Source organism: Sturnus vulgaris, chromosome 2 (genome assembly GCF_052056855.1).
Source record: "Sturnus vulgaris isolate bStuVul1 chromosome 2, bStuVul1.hap1, whole genome shotgun sequence".
NCBI lineage: Eukaryota > Metazoa > Chordata > Aves > Passeriformes > Sturnidae > Sturnus > Sturnus vulgaris.
This window is the reverse complement of record NC_142244.1, coordinates 35,871,703-35,891,246: the sequence shown is the minus strand read 5'-3', so window position 1 is coordinate 35,891,246 and position 19,544 is coordinate 35,871,703. Positions and strand designations below refer to the sequence as shown.

The window sequence follows — 19,544 nt, the reverse complement described above, 5'->3', positions numbered from 1 at the left end:
GTTTTTCTTCTTCTCCTTCTCCTGGAGTATGTGTGCATGTATGTAATTTTTATTGATATGTAGGATTGTTTTCTTTTTGTTGAAATCATTCCCAGAAACATATTTCCAGAAAATACATGAGTGATGGTGATTTATGACAGTATCCTTTAAATTTGTGCTGGTAATCAGCTAAAGTAGAAAATTTAGCATCTCTAGCATGTTCATAGTTTCAGTCATTTTGTGAAGACTGTGTCATGAGGTGGTCAAAAAATGCACAGACTTGTGTGCCAGCTTTTGGGATGTCTGTGTTGAATAATTTCAAAATATAAAATAATGATACAGGAAAGAATATAGATTTCTGCTGTAATGAGCCTCATTCATGGCTTTCTCCAACACAGTCTACCCAAGTGAATAAGTACAAATATGTACTAGAATACTGTGTATATTCCCACAGTGGAAAGTAGAAGAATGGCATTTCTATGAGATGTCATCTCTTACCAGCCAAATGCTGCAACTTGCTGTTCTGCCCTGCCTCTGAAGGACACAAATAAAATTTATCATGATGTCACTGAGAGTCTCCAATATTTGTCACTAATGAGGGACAAGTTAGGGTAACACATCTCATCATAACAATGTGTTGGGCCAGTCTCATAGCTAACAAGTGACAGGATGAGAAGAAATGACCCCATGTATTGTCATAGAAGATTTATATTAAGAAAAATTTCTTCACTGTGAGGGTGGTCAGGCATTGAAACAGATTGTCCAGGGAAGGGGTGGTATCACCATCCATGGAAGTGTTCTAATGGTGTGTGGAAATTGTACTTGGGGACACAGTATATTGGTAAACATGAGTAACAATTGGACATGATAATCTTAAGGGTATTTTTCAATGGAAATAATTCTATGATTCCATGGTCTGAGAGACAGATTTTAGTTAGGCTTTTTTGAACAGAAAGAGAATTGTAAAAAGATCTCCTATTTGCTAGGATCAGATCACAAGGTAATCAGAACATCTGAAAAATGTTGAAGTACAGAATCTCAAATGTGTTAGACTCTATAATTACAAGAGAAGTAGCCAAGAAAATAGGAAAACCCTTTGGCAAACATTTGTATGCCTCACTAGGATATGGAGGAGTGAAGGAGTAAATAAAGGAACTGCACTGCTAAAGTTGTACAATTATACAAAAGATGAAATATTCTTTCCCTTCCAGTCTCCTTCAGATGCTACAAAAATGGTAGATGATCCAGAATTAAGGCAAGGGAAAAAAGTAGCAAAACTGACAGCAATTTCAACTGATTACCTATGCAGAGGACTTAAAGTGGAGTCAATCCAAAATTGCTGCTGAAATTTTACATTAATGAAACAGAGTATGCAAAGAAAGACCGAGATAATGAGAATAAAGACTTATGGCATCTCTCTGCCTCCTACCATAACTTGCAGAAGTCAAATAATGTTCTAGGTTAAAACATACTCTATTATGATATTTGCATTGATTTTCATACTAATTCATGACGCCACCTGGCTAATGTGCCATGGTAGTCTCCATTACATTAATCTTTATGCATTTGACAAATTTGCATTTAACCATTACAATATTGTCATGAGGTAAAGACAGTCTTATCTGGCAGATTATCCATACTGAACAGAAAATTAACTGCAGCGCAAAGGAGCAGATTCCAAAGTCTTCTAATGTGTTAGCATGCTCATTATCCATTGAAATGGAGACCCAAAGTAGAGTAAAAAAATCCATATTTCAGTGTGGGATGAAATTCACCTTGCCACACTACATATCAGATATCCAACCCAAGTAGTCTGCAGTCTCTTTCTTTTCTATTTTCATTTATTCTATAATTTAGCATAATACAACTTTATACTGAAAAGAAAAAAATACTGGTATGGAATTAGTTGCACTAAAAAGATGCATTTCCAGAGAAGCTTGGACATTCATCGGGGGAAAAAGCTTTGATCGGTTAAGAGTTCAAGGAATTTAATCCTGTCTTCCTCACAAACAGCTTTTTTTTTTCCCATCTTCTGCTGCAAAGTCAGTTATTTCCAAGGACACAGCCAGGTTAGTCCAAGTAACTTTGTCTCTAGGCAGCATCCAACTATTTCTCTTTTAGTGGTCAATAGCATTATTTTAGTTAGACTTTGGATGATTTTTTTTTTTTTTTTTTGCTCTAGACTGGGTGTAAGAGTTCAGGTTCTGGTGTAATTGTGTCTGGTGCTGTGATAATACTGTATTACCCAAGTCTACCTGCTTTTTGCATTAAACTGATACATATTTGAATTTTGTGTTATTACTTAATTTTAATTGTTCTTCATCTGTTCAGCAGATAAACAGCTGCTCTTTTCTCTCAAGTGGATGCTCTTTTCCAATGATAAACTAAAGCAGTTTCTGCTTATCTCCTAGTGTGGCTTTGGATTCAGCTAACTGCTTCCAGGCATCTCTTAATGTGTCTACACTATAGACAAGTGTCTACCTGCATGCTAGGTATTTATAATTTCAGCAAATGAAGAGAGTGTCATTACAAGCAACAAGACACAATTCAGGCGTCTAAGTGAAGGAATCATCATAATTCCTCATACTGAAATCATATGCCTATCACAATTACATGGTAAATCTCCACCTTTCTGGAATAGCTGCTTGAGATCAGGTGGGATAGCCCAGAACATCTCAAATGCCACTACTGGCCTAAGTCACAGCACATGGAGATCTTGACTGTCAAGTTCTCCACGGTGTTATCTTGTTCACACAGTTTGGAGTGTGCTTTAGGAGATGCATACAGACTCCACAGGATGAATTGTCTTGATTTCCAGAGAACGGGGATTTGACACCTTTTCTTCATCTGGAACTAGATGGTCTTTGAGGCCTTTCCAACCTATATAAATTCTATATAAATGCTGCATGTGAACACCTGACTTGGGATATCTGATATCTCCAGTTTCCATGAGGTCTTTTGATTTAAACAAAACTCAGATAGAAATATTCAGTGTCTTTTTTACTGTCTCAGCTCCATAAATGTGCAAAAGTGAATGTTTCAACATAATAAGCTTCTATATGATAAAAATGAAGTCTGGGAAGCCCCTGTACTTTTGCCTTCTAGAGGAAGCTTGATCAGTAGGATGGAAAATCCCAGCCACTCCCAGCACATTTTAAAGAGTATGCTATCTAAATATTTTCTGGGAAAAAAGCCCCCAGCAATCCAAATCAAAACATACTGATTCTATCCAAAGTTTGTGCTATTCAGTCAAGTGCAAATACTAACCTCCAAAACCACAGACAATATTTTTACTTTAATTGCGCCCCGGTTGGATCTCATTGACCTGCTGTTTGTCATTGCCCCCTTTCTCACTGAAGACATGACCTTAACAGCAGATCCTAAAATTAAGCATACAATGGGCGTAATTAAATCACAGAATCACAGAATGGCTTGGGTAGAAAAAATACCTTAAAAATCATGCAGTTCCAGCCTCTCTGTTATGGGCAGGGAGACCTACCAGTAGACCAGGCTGCTCAAAGCCCCGTTCAACATGGCCTTGAACAAAACCAAGGGAGGGGCATCCACATCTTCTCTAATTAAGTGGCACTTCTATAACTGTTTTTGTTATTTTGTTCAATCAAAGCCCTTACTGGGTCCTGGAGAGAGGTGAGAGGAGTGATGAAGTAGATTAAATGCATAGCTGGGAGCCCCTGTTGAGATCACAATTTACCAGTACTTAGGTTTTCCTGTTCACCATCTAATTCTGAAACCACTTCAGCTGATCTCAGCCCTGGAAAGGCTTATTGAGGTAGGAGATTAATCCAGAACATGCACAGACATATATACAAAATCCTTTTGAATAGAACACTGAACAACAATCAGTAAGTTTGCCACAGGACTTTACATCAGACTTTACATCAGAAACGATAAAAGAGGGAATGTACATTTCTGTGAAAGTCACTGGAAACAAGGATACTGGTTCTGACCTACAAAGACTCAGGTCAAGAGGAGTTAATAAATCATCTCTTCTTCAGTCATGACAAACTTGAAGGAAGAATTCGGACTAGAACTTCCCCAGTGTGAAAAAAACAGAGCAGATTGTTTATGATTTATTTCAGCTGGATTGTCTGCTTTTCCAGTCTGCGTTTGTTAACCAGCTAGGTACCTCTTTCTTCTTTCTTTTTCCTTTGATCTTTTAAGGGTGAGGAGGTTTTATAGTCCTTTGCTATGGTTTTGTTTGGGTTTTTTAAAGTTTATTTAGGGAATAGATACTCATAGTTCAACACAGATGCTGGTAGTTTTAATCTTAGTTTTTGTAGGAGTGTTTTCCTCCAGCTGTGCAAAAGATTCTCCAATAGCGTTAGGTAAATTCAGAACTTGTCTGTACTGGAAATCTTTTGTCTTCTTTCCATCACTGGCTCTATACAGCAGCAGTGAGGAGTCCAGGAAGAGCCAGGCAGAGGATTGGACTTCAGATAAAGCCACAAAGTGACACAACACACAAATAAGCAGAGGAAGAGAAAGATCTCTCCCTCTATTCTGCAATGACACACCTTTCTCTGCTGCAAAGCTTGCTTCTTTACGTAAACATATTGACATTTACATCACCTTGCCACCTCACCTGTCCCTCTTGATGTCTATCTGCTCATATGCTCCTTGCTTTCAAAATCCTATGTCGTGAGCCCTCTGAGGTGGCATCTGTTGTGTTGCTTGCTCACAAAGAGGTTTGCACAATGGGGCTTTAAAGCATGGCTCTCGTTTCTAGGCACTAAGAGAATAATAATAAACAATATTAAAAGCTGTAGCAGCTGCAATAAAACATGCATTTATAAGGGTTAGCTTGATGCATAGCTAACAAATCATTTAAGCTTTTAAATATATATATATATAAATAAATAGCAACAATAAATAAGATGAAACTGCAGCTGGGAGAGAACTCTTACGGCTGTTAATTTTTTTTTCCCCACTTATCTTCCTTCCGCATAAGGGATAATAGGTTTGCATTGCAAATTCCAGGCAGTGGATCTCTCCTCAATGACAGTTTTGCTATAATTCTCCTAATTTCAAGCTCCCGTTTAAAAAGGTAACTGTAAATGACATCCAGGCCATTTTTGCAGTCATCGGCAGCTGACTCAGTTGATTCATTTCCACAGATTTAAGTTGTTGCATGCATAGTCAATCCCCCTGGAAAAAGACTGCTTCCCCATATCAAATGGCTTGTGCAGACTCCAAATTCTGATTTTAAAATAAGCATAAAAGCTAAGGTTTTTAGGTTCTGTGTCATCACTCCAGCCCAGGTCTTAGGAGGGAGTTATGTGCCATTTGCAAAATCTTTCTTCAGGAGTTTTCACAATGGTTGTTACACCAGAAACACATGAACATACCAAAAGAAGATCTGGACTAGCTCTTTTTTTCCTTTTGAAAATCACATGTGTATTGATAATCAAATAATTTTCAACTAAGCACTGATATCCAATGGGTTGACCTCTGGTAAATAAACAACATAGTTATGACTCACCAATTTGATATGATAAACCACTGGCCAGTGCTACTCATGTTAGTTCCCTCAATATGTTCCTTGCTATTTTTGTAAGTGTTAGTCAACAGGAATTTCCTCTGCTAGAATCAAGAAATATTACCGTGTAAAACATATTTACATTTTAAAGACTCTGTTCGGTCAACCTCGTATCACTATACATCTGTTGGGTTTGTTCAAATTCCAAAAATGGCAACCAGACATTATGAAATCAGTATAATCCCTAAAAGAGCTGAAACTGTTTAGTCTAGAGACCAAAAGACTGAAGGAAAACAGGATAATCATCTCCAAATATGCAGAAAAGACCTTCAAAGAGAAAAGGAGTAAAACATTCTCTCTGTCCTCACTGAATATAGTTAGAAGCAAAGGCTTCAACTGCATCAGAGAGCTCTGGGTGAAACTGCTGGGAGAACTTTCTACTGGAAAGCAAAACACCAGACTAAGTTGCTTAGGAGGCTGCAGCATCTTCTGCAGAGGGTTTTACAAAAAAAGCCCCAATCAAGACCAGAAGGGGGTTTTTGCACCCTCTACCTAGGCTGTCAAAGAACAATGTATTGACACTCCCCCTTTTTTGCATTATTTTCTATTAATCTGTTCTCTTCCTGCTTTTCCTGTGGACATGTTTTCCACACTGTGTGGAATTACTAGTATTTCAAAATACTAGTAAAGCTGAGATGTTAAATTAAATTTAGGATTAAATTCTTTTGTTGAAGTACTTTTTTGCTAAACTTTCTGCAGGTAGATGCTTCATCATGAGACTTCTGGTCTAGACCAAAAGTCAGTTTTTGTTTTGTTTATTTACAGAAATCACAGTGGTTCTGCCTTTAGGTATCCTGAAAATAACCCAGCAATAGTCCCAGTTTGTACCAAGGAGAAGAAAAATATAACCACAATTCTGCTATGGCTTCTGCTGCTTCTGCTGCTGCTGCTTCACAAAGCTGTTGCACTTTGGGGCACCTACTGTCTACCTTTATTTTTAAATATATAAAATTCACAGCCTAGAGACAAAAGTAGTAAGAAGTGTAAAAGGCAGCTGAACTTTATGGTCCCCATAACTTTTCTTGGTAGAATCAGAATCTTGGTGTTTACAACAATGCCATGTAATTTTCTCATGCTGCTGTTGTGATGCCATACTGACTTCTGCTGACATTTACATTATTGGCAAATGCACTGCATGAAGGGAAAACGACCTCACCTCTGAGAATGAAAATCACAGGAACACATTTTTGTCAAGATATTTTGTACACACGTATAGCTCTAAGCTCTCTCAGGTCTCTGCAAATAAGGCTGGTCTCACGTGACAGCCCTTTTAAAGAAAATTCACTTAAGTACATTCATTTGCATTTTAAAGAAGGGTGTAGGAAGTAGCAATTAAAGAATGAATTCTTAGTTAAATTTGTTCCTTTTCACAATATCTTAAACCCTTCTTCCTAATCTCTAACTTCTGTTTTTACCATTCCTCCTTCCCATTTGACTCAAATAAACCCAGATATGCAATGAGAATAAAGAAAACTCCAAAATTAAATTATAAGTGCACGTCTTTAGTGTCCTGTGTCCCTGTCTAACCATTTATTTTTTCATCCCTGTTATCTGTATTGCAACGACCTTGCTTTGAGAGCTGTATCATGTTCCCGTTGCAATATCATAGCATTCTAACTAGTTGTGGCATCTATGTAGATAACAAATCTGAGTGGACACTGGTTCACAGTTTTCTGGGGGGAAATTTCAACTTTTTTACTCTAAAATTTCTTTTTAAATTAGCATATTCGAATGGTAACAGCTACAAGTGAAAAGAAAAAATGATTCAGTGTATTTATTACCAAGAAGCTTTTGATTAAAGACTTAAGGTTTCTTGTAATGTTTTATATTAAGATAAACCATGCCTCGAAATTAAACTTGAAAAGCACATACTTTAAGTTAAAGTTACCCAAAGCAACAATCACCTTAGCTTGTTTGGGAGTTTCAAACATGTCACTTAGTCTGTTTCTCAATCTCAAGGTGGGGTTTTGTGGAAAACAATAATGGGAGGAGCAAGCACAATGTATTTCAGGGTATGAAATTGCCAATATTGCTGAGACATTCTTACCTGTGCTCAGCTCAATATGTATTGGATAATTCATAGGAAGAAATGTTTTGCAACTCCTTCAAATATTCAGAATTTTAAATCATGAAGTATCATAAAAAAATTGACTACTTTTCTCTTAGTAAGAGAGTACTTGGCTTCATTCTGCTGTAAGTCATGCTTGGATGATTTGAATTCTGTTGTGTTTAACAAGATTCAGACAATTCATTTTCTCTCAAGATGATAAAATGGATACAATGTCATTTATGGTTGTAATTCTCTTTCATAATTTTGCTCAGCAATATTTTTTTAGTGGAATGCTCATTGAAAATGGAACCATTACATATAATGTAAACATTTCTGAATTGAGATGTTAACATTTAAAAATTGCCTCATTTCTCTTTAATGTGTTTTGCTGTTTTTCTTGCCTAATTATCATTCTTTTCAATATTTATGTTAACATGACCTTTCTCTGACTGAATGGCTTTAAGTGCTTCTCAAGTACTTATAGCATCATGATTTTTAAATTAAATTACGTTGTTGTGGAAGAGATTGCAATGCAGCCCACAGAACAGCAGGGAAAGGAACAAGTTTCTGTTAGCCCCAGAATATGAAGGTAGTGATAGTTTTTATTAGTTCACTCTTTGAATCAATGCAACTGTATGAGAGCAACTATGACTTAGGTTCCTGTTCATGATTAGAAACATTCCAGTAAATTTAATGCTGGTCAAAATTGTGAGACTGAATAGCTGTGAAAGATTGTTTAATGTTGTAAAATGTTTATTACTTTTATTTATTATGCCTTCATCCTCCTGACAGAATTAAGATTACACCACAGATTCTATTTGCCCGTGGGAAAAGATCACAGGAACACAGGCAGTAAGATTTGGCTCCACATCTTGAATTTTCAGGTCAATGTTTTTCCACAGCCAAAACCTACTCTTTTGAAATCTGTGAGGTCTAGGGCTGCAGTATGTGCAATAATAAGCAAATGCAGAATTTTCCTGTAAACAGTATGAGATGTTTACTTTGATTTTCTGCATATCTTTCAGTGTATGTGTTCTGTTTGTCTAGAATTTAAGAGTAAAGACCAGACTATTAACTCAGATTCACTATGAAACCTGTTACTGTATTACCAGACTTCCCAAATATTTTTTCTTTTGCCTTCAGCCTAAAAAAAAAAGACAGCTCTTCTCAATCCTTCTGCTGTTCTCCATTTAGAGATGACAATGAGTAAGAGTATGATGAGCTGAAAGATGTGAATGACATACATCAAGGGAGAAAGAGGAAACAAAATAAATCACTGAAAATAAAATCAAAAGAGATGCAGATATTTAATATTTAACCTTTTAACATTGAAATATGTGAACAAAATTAAAGACAAAATAAGACTGAAGGAAAATAATGGATGTTAAATGACTTCCTAAAAATGGGACATTAAAAGAAAAAATCAAAACCAGAAATAGCTCGCAAATTGTAGCAAAAGGAATCAGGTAAGCTCTAACTGAAACAGTCACTAATTAGCAAAAATTTTCCATGCTCATCTCACTCATTAATTCCATTTGACATAAAAATGTCAAGTAGAAAAAAAAGAACTGGCAGCCAACAGTCAATAAGTTCACATAACTTAGTCTACAAGCAGCCCACAGAACAAAGCCTAATCCAGAAGAATGCTGAGTCTTCAAGGTTTTCTGACCTCGATGGTTGAGCAATTGGGTATGATCTGACACTGTGCAGAGCTTGCTTGGGTGGAGTTCCTTAGTGGAATTAAGGAGGAGAGGGGTTTTTCCCCTGTACACTAAATGCATGTAGTCTGCTTCTGATTGACTATTTCTTGTATTTTAAGAAGATAGAGAATAAAAAAGGGAACTATTTGCAAGGTTGATGCACAAGTCAGGAAGGCCAGGATCTTAAGGAAAGTTGCTATAGATGAATAGTGTGCATGGATATTCCAGAATATGAGGACAAAAAAAGCTAGAATCATAAATTTTTAAGGTTGGAAAAACCTTTGTGATCATCAAATCCAACCATCAAGCTAGCACCACCATCATGTTCAACACCAAGCCATATCCCAAAAAATCCACATGTTTTTTAAACACTTCCAGGGATGGTGGACCACACAACCTCCCTGAGAAGTTGTTACCAAAACCTGACAACTCTTTCCCTGAAGAAATTTTTCATATATCTTGTATAAACCTCCTCTGGTAAAACTTGAGGCCCTTTCCTCTAATCCTTTTTCTTTTTCCAACATGGAGTGAATTTGTTTTGGCCAACAAGTTTCTGACACTCTTGTGTCAATAGCACTAATACACCATTCTTCCTTCCTGGATGTCAGGCTTGGCCAGGTAAACTTCAACACTTGGTGCTCACAGAGGATGCTCCAAAGTTTGGCAAGATATAGGGGAGCTCCCTGGGAGGTGTTCAACTGGAGTTAAACAAGACAGGATCACTGCCAAGAGCTTTGGAAAAACATGAAAAGAGGCAAAGGGAAGAAACAGAGAGAGAAATAGAGAATGCAATCATGTTGGTTTTGGTTTTTTATTGGGGAGAGATGTCAAACTGTCATGTTAGTCTCTGCTGAGGTTCTGAGCACGAACAGTTGCCAGGGTAACTGTTGTGCCAAGCCTCAGCACTTATGTATTTTTTCCATTGGTAATTGCTAATCTGAACAAGTGCTGGCTTGCACTTTACACCTGCCTGGCTTGTAAGTCTACTTTAATTGGATGTGCCAAGTTTGAGGAAAAAAGTAATCTGCCCTTGCAAGACAAGTGACAGATAGATGAAGTGTTGCTTAGGCCTTTACTGTACCAATTTTACTGACAAAATTACTATGAATTGTCTTCCCCCAGTGCACATATTCTGCCTTTGTTTATGGAATCAAGAGTTTAAGCTTCAAGGTTCATTATAAGTAATTATGCCATAAAGTCTTTTGGGAATATCTTGGTGCTGTGTGGTGAAATTTTACTTTTACCCTCAGAGTTCAGTGTTTCATTTTATATGCATATAACAAAACAGTTTTTCAAAGGGATGGAGAAAAATGAGGAAAACTCCAGAAATATTACCATCCCTATACATAAATAAATATATATATATATTTATATGTATATAAAGTTCTTTTAAAAAATGGACAGGGACAAGTTTTTAAAAATTTCTTCTGCTGATAGTTTGTTCCACAACCTCTGAAGTGATGTGGAACTTTGGAGTGATCAGTTTTTGAATGTCCTGTTCAAGAGATTCAGAAGACTGATAGAGAACAGCTGCATCTTAAATTCTTTAAGAAGTTCCCCTGAAAAAACTCAGGCTGGAATCCAAGGAACCCCGGGATCACATAGTTTTTTCCAGAACCACCATTTTCATAACTATTTTGGACTATACTATGAAATTCTGTCAATAAGGTCTAATTCACTACTAAGCTGCACAAGATTGCCTCAAAAGGTATAGAAAAGTTATTAGTGGGCCTTCTTTTGCTGCTGTTCTCTTTTTTTTCCTTCCTTTTTGCTTTTTTTCTTTCTGATCATGAGGACATTACAGAGTTTCTATGTTTTTATTTGCTTTTCAGAGCTGTCTCAGACCTGGCCTGCTCCATTGCTTAGTATATTCACAGTGTGTAACTGTATTTCTTTGATGTTGATTTCCTAGTGCACTTAAATGAAGTTTCCTGTAACCAATATGCCAGAGCAAATTAATATATGAATAATACATGGTGCTTATTTTAGCAACTTTCATCAGAAGACCTCAAAGAACAGCATGAAGGATAGCAGGGAGATTGACTTATACCATTCCAAGAAGGAATTACTGTGATGTTGCACTCCTTACCTAAAATTGCACCATCAATGAGGGTATAAATAGAAGGAAACTATCCTACTTGACCAAAAATACCCTAGAAGTTAGAAAGCATCAGGTATATCAGTAATACCAATTCATTCAGAGTAGTGCCAAAGGTTTCATTTGTGTCTGTTTGCTCCCGTGGGACTGATTGAGGATTAAAAGATTGTAGTATAAGGCAGAACACAGCTAGTCAGTCCAGCCCACCAAGCTGTTTGGCAAGATAGAGAATTAAAAGTGAAATTAGTGAAATCCCAAACCTACTCCATAAAGCACTATGAATGCTAAATAGGCATTTAATGTCCAGAAACACAGTTCACTCAGAGGAGCACTATTTTTGTTAAGATATTTAGGTTAAAAGCTTAAAAAAGGGAAGCTGTTGCAACTGCCCAGGAGAGCAGGGGATTTCAAACACCTTATTGAGGATTCTTTTAATTCATGCTTTCAGTGATATTCATTTACTTATGTAATTCCCCCGTGAGATAAACTCATGAGGCTAAATTCTCTCTCGTATTTCTGCTTGGTCACAGCATCATGGAGATGAGAGAATTTGGAAGTGCAGAAGTAAATGAGAGTGCCATGTGGTTACCACAGTTGATAAGCCCCACCTGTAATGAAGTATTAGCTGGATGAGCTTTTATTAGTGGTTGCTGCACATAGAAGTGTATGCTATGGGTTAGTAGTGCTGATCAAAGTTTAGGAGTTCACCAGAGTTTACCCATCACACTTTCCAATGTCATCAGAAAGAAATTTGATTCACTTTTCAGTGAAAAAATTGACCTAGATTTTCTGCTTCACCACAGAGATGCTTATAGAAGCACCTGTAATGGAGTTTATCCACAATGATTGTGATTAAGTGGAGCAGCAAAAGTATAATATAATGGAGAACTGCAATGCACTAGCAAATGTTGATCTAACAAAGAAGAAAAATAAATTGTAGAATCAAATCTAGTAAACATGATTTTAATTTACACAACAATCAGATAAAAAGTTATGATCTTTTAAAATCTGCATTATGAGCAAAATCAAAATGGATGTTTTAGAGCGGTCAATTTTAATTTTATTTCATTGTCTATCAATCTGAAAACGTCACAGCAGAGATAACAGAAAAATAGATGGGCTCTGACTTTACAGTTTAGTAAGAGAAAGTTGCTCCCTGGGGAAATATGATCCATTCAGCTTTCCAAAGAGAATTAGGAAAAAAAAAAAAACAAACCTAGAAAACAAACCAGGAAAATGTAGTTCTTAGAAGCACTGTGTCTGCCTGGGGCTGATATCTGCCATTTATCCAATATCATGCAGCAAAAAATTGTGTCTTGGCCTGTGTCAATGACAGTGTGGGCAGCATGACCATGGCAGTGATTGTCTTGTTACATTTGGCATTGTGAGGCTGTAGCTCACATACTAGTTAAATTTTGAGCCACTCACTTCAAAAAGGACGCTGAGGTGCTAGAGTGTGTCCAGAGAAGGACAACAAATCTTTTGAAAGACCTAGAAAATATGTCTTTTGAGGAGCAGCTTAGAGAGCTGGGGTTGTATAGCCTGGGGAAGAGGAGGCTCTAGGGGACCTCACTGCTCTCTACAACTGCCTGAAAGGAGGATGAAGTGATGTGGGGTTCAACTCTTCTGGCATGTTGGAAGTTAAAAAATGAGAGGAAAAGGCCTTAAGTTGCACCAAGGTGTTTCAGATTAGCTATTAGGGGAAAAAAAACTTAACTGAAATAGGGATTAGGCATTGGAATAAATTGCTGAGGGCAGTGGTAGAGTCGCTGACTCTGGAAGTTCAAGAGGTATCTGGATGTGGCACTGGGGGACATGGGCTAGGGGTGATTATGGTGGTGCTGTTTAGGCAGTTGGACTAGATGATCTTGAAGATCTCTGCCAACCTTGATGATTCTGTGTTGAAGGCCAGGTTGGATAGGATTTCGAGCAACCTCAACTAGTGGAACTTGTCCCTGCCCATGGCAGAGGATTGGAACTAGGTATTATTTATGTCCCTTGCAAACCAAGCAATTCTGATTCTGCGATAAGAAGATGGGATTATGCCCTTGTTGACATTTTAAGATAAGTCACAAAGTCAAGAAAATTTATCAGGTAGGATTGTAGTCATGGTGAGCAACATGGGACAGGTATTTATTGACTTCTCTGCAGAGCTGGAGCTTCTGTTTCAGACCAGGAGCTCATGGCACATACAGTTTGTAAATTAATTCCAGGACTCGATTGTGAAAAAGTGTGATCTGAGAGTCATGGAAAGGGGTCTTCAAATGAAAACTTCAATCATTCAGCATGAAACCTGAAGCGTTTGTTTCTTCCTTTGTTTCATCCTCTGTTTTCGTTTGTTTCTTCCTTTTTTCTTATGTTACAGGGCTCGTGAGACTGAACAGGTACTGCAGTCTATAGAGAGTGATCTCCTTGTGATAGTCCTTTAATCAACCACCCTTTGATTTATTATTTGTAAAACTCAGTATAAGGTAGACCAATTCATACATTCCCCTCTTGTACAATTGAAGTCAAAGACGTATCAGTAATGTCATTTATTTATGCCCTACAATTTTACATGGGGGAAAGGCAAGGGATGACCAATGTGCAGTTTGCTTAGTCCAGCCTCACTATGGCCTGGTAACTCTCCTCCACAAAACAAAAAGCCTCAGCTGGAAAAGGTGGGATCAGAAGTGGCTAGAAGGAGGTCAAAGCAGGGTCTAGGTGTTTGACACTTTTCTGTATATTTAAATTCAGCACTGTAAATAGCCTTTTTTTACCCCCCTGAGGACAGGGTTTTTCTGGCATGCTTAGATAGAGAGATAGAATTAATGCTTTATGTCTCCTTTAACTCTGATATACTCTGTGAATGCAGTGTCTTGCAAGGACTATGTTGTTCCAGGAATGACACTACCGCTGCTGGTAAAACAAGAAGTTTAAGCAGGAATATTCAAAATTATTATATTTATTTGTTTGCTTGTTTGTTTGTTTAACAGCTGCTCTGACAGAATTTTTTTTCTCATTTTATTTTTCATCTTTCCCTTCTCCAAACACAGGTCAAGAATTTTCTTTTCCTCTGAGTTAAAGAACAGCATTTCACCCCAAGTACTCATCAGTTGCAAGTGCCCATTTAATTATTGTTAGACTTTAGAACTTTTTACTCGTTAGCATTAAACGAGTGCACAGCCATGTAGTCCCTGCAGTGTGAGAAGTAAGTAAGGTCAACTTTTAAGAGCAAATCAAAAGAGAAAAGCACCACCAGTGGAGCAGAAATTAGAAAGAAAATAGAATTGAAGAAAATAAAGAAGGAAATCCTCCTAGATTTCAGAAGTCATTATCATCCAATTCTTTCATTCACATTAGTGCAAGGTAGAGTACTTTCACTGAAATCCATGATGAAAAAAAAACCCAACTTTTTCCTTTAGGTACAGACTTCAGTTACACTGTCCTAAAATAATACACCTTTCTCTTAGCTATGCCCAGCTAACTGCCAGCATGTCTCCTTGTAGCCATCCTGAATGGCTTCAAAGTCAGGCTATTTAAGCTAATACATCTTCTCCTTGATGTTAAGTTTTATATTAACCTGAAAGGCAGGGAGAGCTGAAAATCATGAAAACAATAAATCATAGAACTCAACTGATAAGCTGTAACTCATTAAATCGTTATAACTCTATCACATTCATAAGTGTGTGCTCTATCCCTGTTCTTGTCTAGGATTTGTGAAAGACTAAGAAAAAAATATGCTTTCCTGATTTCCACACTATTAATCTGAGGGAGAAGCAAGCACTTGACATAGTCATGATTTATATAAGTAAAATTTTGATCAGATAAATATGCAAATTAGAAGGAAAAAAATTAAAATTTTTCTGTAGAGGAAAACTGTTTTTCTAGACACATTTTTTTCTGGTTCATCTTTTTTACATTCATCACCTTAGCTATCAAAGGCAAAGGCAGCATGTAGGCTTGCCTCTCTAACTGTGAAGGACAATCCACAAAATTTCAGAGACAAATATTGTCCCTGTAAATTGCAGCCACTCTTTTTTTCCAGGCAATTTGCCTGGGTTTTTTGTTTTTTGTTTTTTGGGTTTTTTTTTAACTTTCACTGCTGGGTGTCAATTGCCTACTGCTTAAAGCATAACAGCTGGGAAACAAGAACAAAACAAGATGGAGCCTACTACTTGCAGAAGTCTCTTTTACCTGTGAATTTATTTTGTGACTATGACAGCAATGACTGAACTTAAGCTACTTGAAAGGGCTTGGTCACTTTTAGATAAGTGCTAAAATGTTTGAGTCACTATCTCTGGAACTGTTAAAAAAACATGTGGACAGGACACTTGAATATATATGGTTTAGTGGTGAATATGATGGTGGTGCCAGGTTGATGGGTGGACTTGATGAACTTAGAGGTCTTTTCCAACCTCACTTATTCTATGATTATAAGGCTCAGGGTTAGATTTGAGGCCAAGACCCACACCAATTTTAGGTTCAGAGTTAGCAGCATCAAAATCCCCCAATTTCAACTTCAAATGACAACAGAGTCTGGTTCTCAGATCACCTTATCATTTCTAGAACTTCTTAGGAGCTAAGTGTTCCTATAATTTTTACTCCCCAGATAGCCAAAACTAAAGGACCTCTCACTGCTCTGACAATTTCAGGGAAAACAGGAAATACTCTTCCACTCAACAAAAGAAAAGAATGATCGGAGTGTTCAGTGCAGTTAGGCAGGCTTTGGAAAGAAGACAAGATCAAATGACCTCAAATTGTGTAAAGGGAGGTTTAGATTAGATGTTAGGAAAAAATTTCTGTCTGGAAAAGGTTGTCAGGCACTGGAATGGGCTGTCCAGGGAAGTGATGGAATCTCCCTCCTCAAAGATATTTAAAAGGTGAATTGATGTTGCACATGGGGACATGAGTTAGTGGTAGGCTTGGCAGTGCTGGGTTATCAGTTGGACTTGATAATCTTAACTCTTTTGCAACCTAGAAGGTTTTGTTTCTATAATTCTATGAATTTGTTCTGCTTCTGATCAAGAAGATCTACTATGGTGTTTTAGCAGCTTGATATCAGAAGGGTCCTGACTAGAAGTTAAATGTTTTGATTTTATATTACCATTGGGTATGACCTTCTTAAACGTATATATGTATATATTTATAATATATGTATACATGTAAATGTGTGTGTGTGTGTGTGTGTGTGTGTATTGAATGCTAAGTATTAAAACCTTAAGTGGATGGAATATCTTTGCTGGCCTAGTGGGATACAGGATGGATAACAAAGATAATAAAGGTGAACAGTCATATTATAAGATAGATATTTTGATACTATTAGGTATAACTGAACCAGTTTTTTCCCATTGGGTGTACATACCAGTAATCCTATGTTTAGGTCCAGGAATGGAAGCTCACTGACCTTACTACAGACAAATATAAAATTTGGTTTATAGTTTAATATGCTGCAATCGAAATAAAAATGTGCATGTGAAATAAAAATGTGGATTACAGCTCAGAAAATCTCCTGTATGAACCCATAATATAAAAGATGGTGACTTTCTAAAAGCTCTTTGAATCAGCAACACAAGAAGAGCCTTCAGTTCTGTTACTTTGTCGTAGTTTAATACTCATTAAATGTTTCACAATACTGTGATCTCCTCATAGCAAATATAATTAAACTTCCTTTCCTCTGGCACTAAACAGAACTTCATTATTACTTTCTAATTCCATAACTGTACAAGAGAAACAAACTTTTTGAAATTGAAAGTCTTTTTCCAATTTCAGTTTTTCTTCCTCTTTATTTTTTTGGTAGGATGGACATATTTCTTTGTTTGGAAAATAAGATGTTCTCTGCTTCTGGGACATTGGTGAAAATCTGTAATTAAGGTAAGAGCAATAACTTTAGATTTTCTACAATTTCACATTCTTGCAGTCTCTCATGGCTTTAGAAGTCATGCCTGTAATTCTTTTTCTGTACTTCTTCATTTATATTTCTTTTAGAAACTCAAATTACTTTGTTGCATTTTTAATGGCATAAAGACGAGTTTTTACAGGAGCTTGTTTAGCTAAACCAATACCTGTGGACTTTTTGGGTTTGTTGTTAGAGATGCCATGACAGATTTAAATTTTACCAGCCTGCAGGAATAGGTTGCCTTTCTAAAGAAAGCAATTATTTTTGTAAAGTAATTCATCCTGCCGGAATTTTAAGGCCTGAGGATCTAAATCTGGTTTTGGAACACTTTACAGTTAGCATAACATTTGAAAAACAGCTTTATAAACTAGGACCCTTCACTCCCACTCAAAGAAAATAAGACTTGGGGTATTTGCAAGTTTTGATCTCTTCACCCTTAAGAATTGATCTCTAGGTGGTATCATTTTCCACTGAGGTTCATTTTCTATTATAGCTTGGATTTGAATAGGCAATGTTGATGTATTGAGACTAAATCATACATTTCTTTCTAGAGGCATGGATTAACAAATATAAAGTTGTAGCATTTTAAAGGAGTGGAGTACACAAATACCAACACAAGCCAGTGGGAGCAAATCTGGTTATCTCTTGTAAGGGCTTTTTCAAATCCTTTCCCTAAGCAGCATTATGAATCAAATCAAATGATTAAATCACAGATAAATGCAGGAATGATGAGAGGCCAGTTCTCAGAAACAGATGGATTTACCAACCTCTGATGCTCCATGTGTTGGGATTACCACCAGCAGGTACAGCATGGAGATTGTCTGGCATCCTGCTCAGTTTTCTGTATAGCTCATCACATCTATAGCTCCCAGTGCACTGGTTGAAGAAAAGGGATGTAGGAATGTTGTTTTCTTTAGACTACTCACTTTTTTACTAATCAGAAAAAGAGTGTTTTTTAACCAATTATATAACTGAAACACTATTCAGGTGTCCTAAAGAAACTTTTTAAGGATTACACATACACAAAATAACAAAAATCAGTGGTAATTACTGAACTAAATACAGATGTGGAAGTATGTAAGATGAGACCAATTCTTGACAGACTATTTCTGTCACATAATAGACTTGTCTGTTTTCAAGAAAATCTTATAGACTTAATCTTTTTAGTTGATTAGTTGAATTTTGAGAGATGAGTTTTGCTGACTGCTGTTGCCTGGGATCACCTTTTCTGCATGGTGTTGGCACAGTTAACATTGCTATATGAATGTCCAGCCACAACTTCATTAAGGGTTTGGCTGCTGGATAAAGCAATGGTGCTTCTGTGATAGTTTGGTTGAGAAGACTGTCATCATTGTATAAATTGTAATTTATGAGGAAAATACCTAAGCTTACATACACATAAATATGTTTATATTTACCACCATACACCCTCTATGGTGTCTATAGGTTTCAATTGGTATTAAAATGATGGTTGAAGCCATTCTTTACAGAAAGTTGGAGATGATCGGTTTCTTTTTTATTTAGTTGCAAATTAAATACTCGGTGGTGTAGCACCTAGAAATGCCCTTTGTTATTTCTATGAGAACAGTTAAAACCATTCAGCAAAGGCTACATCTTATTCTAAAAGATACTAAAAAAAATCAGAAGTATTTTCTTAGTTCTCTAGTTTCTTTACCCACTGTCATCAAGAATGCATTTTGTTGATATATTATATTCATGTATTTAATTTTGTTGGTCACATTTCATTATGTCTTGAAGTGTAAGTTAACTTGATTGATGCAAATTGACTGATTATATCCAAGTTCCGACCCAACAGTTGTTAGCAGATGCTGAGAATCATTTGCCCTTACTCTATTGCAAAGCATATGTCTGCATTTCAGATGATTCTATAGTCCTGTGTGAGAAAACAAACTATCATTTCTTGCTAAACTAGATCTACATTTCTGAATTATCAGTTCTTAGCAGCCTTGTGATATCTGGTAATTTACATGTAATGTGTGAAACTGGATATGTGAGTTTGAGAGTAAATATATCGTAGCATCATTCTGATTGAATTTTAAGTTCTTTATATAACCTTGACACCAGTTTACACCTATCAGCTTACAGGACTTCTATTTCTAAAATTAAACATAAATTTATATCCACCGCTTCTAAAATATATCACTTTATTTCTTTCAAGTAGCATAAAAGTGATTTCTGACTGTTTCTGTTGGCAGAAGTTTGAGTAGCAAATTGCTATTAGGAAAAAGAGAGAAGGGCCACAGAGTTTGCAAACTCACATT

General features: G+C 36.6%; 1 protein-coding gene across 4 annotated transcripts in view; it reads left to right on the top strand.

Moving 5' to 3' along the window:
• Window positions 1-19,544, top strand: part of TENM4 (teneurin transmembrane protein 4) — a 1,535,416-nt gene that overhangs the window by 602,266 nt on the left and 913,606 nt on the right. For all 4 annotated transcript variants that reach the window (XM_088159254.1, XM_088159253.1, XM_088159247.1 and 1 more), the window contains exon 6: window positions 17,164-17,237. The gene's annotated coding sequence lies outside the window, so the exon portion shown is untranslated. The remainder of the gene's footprint in view (window positions 1-17,163; window positions 17,238-19,544) is intronic.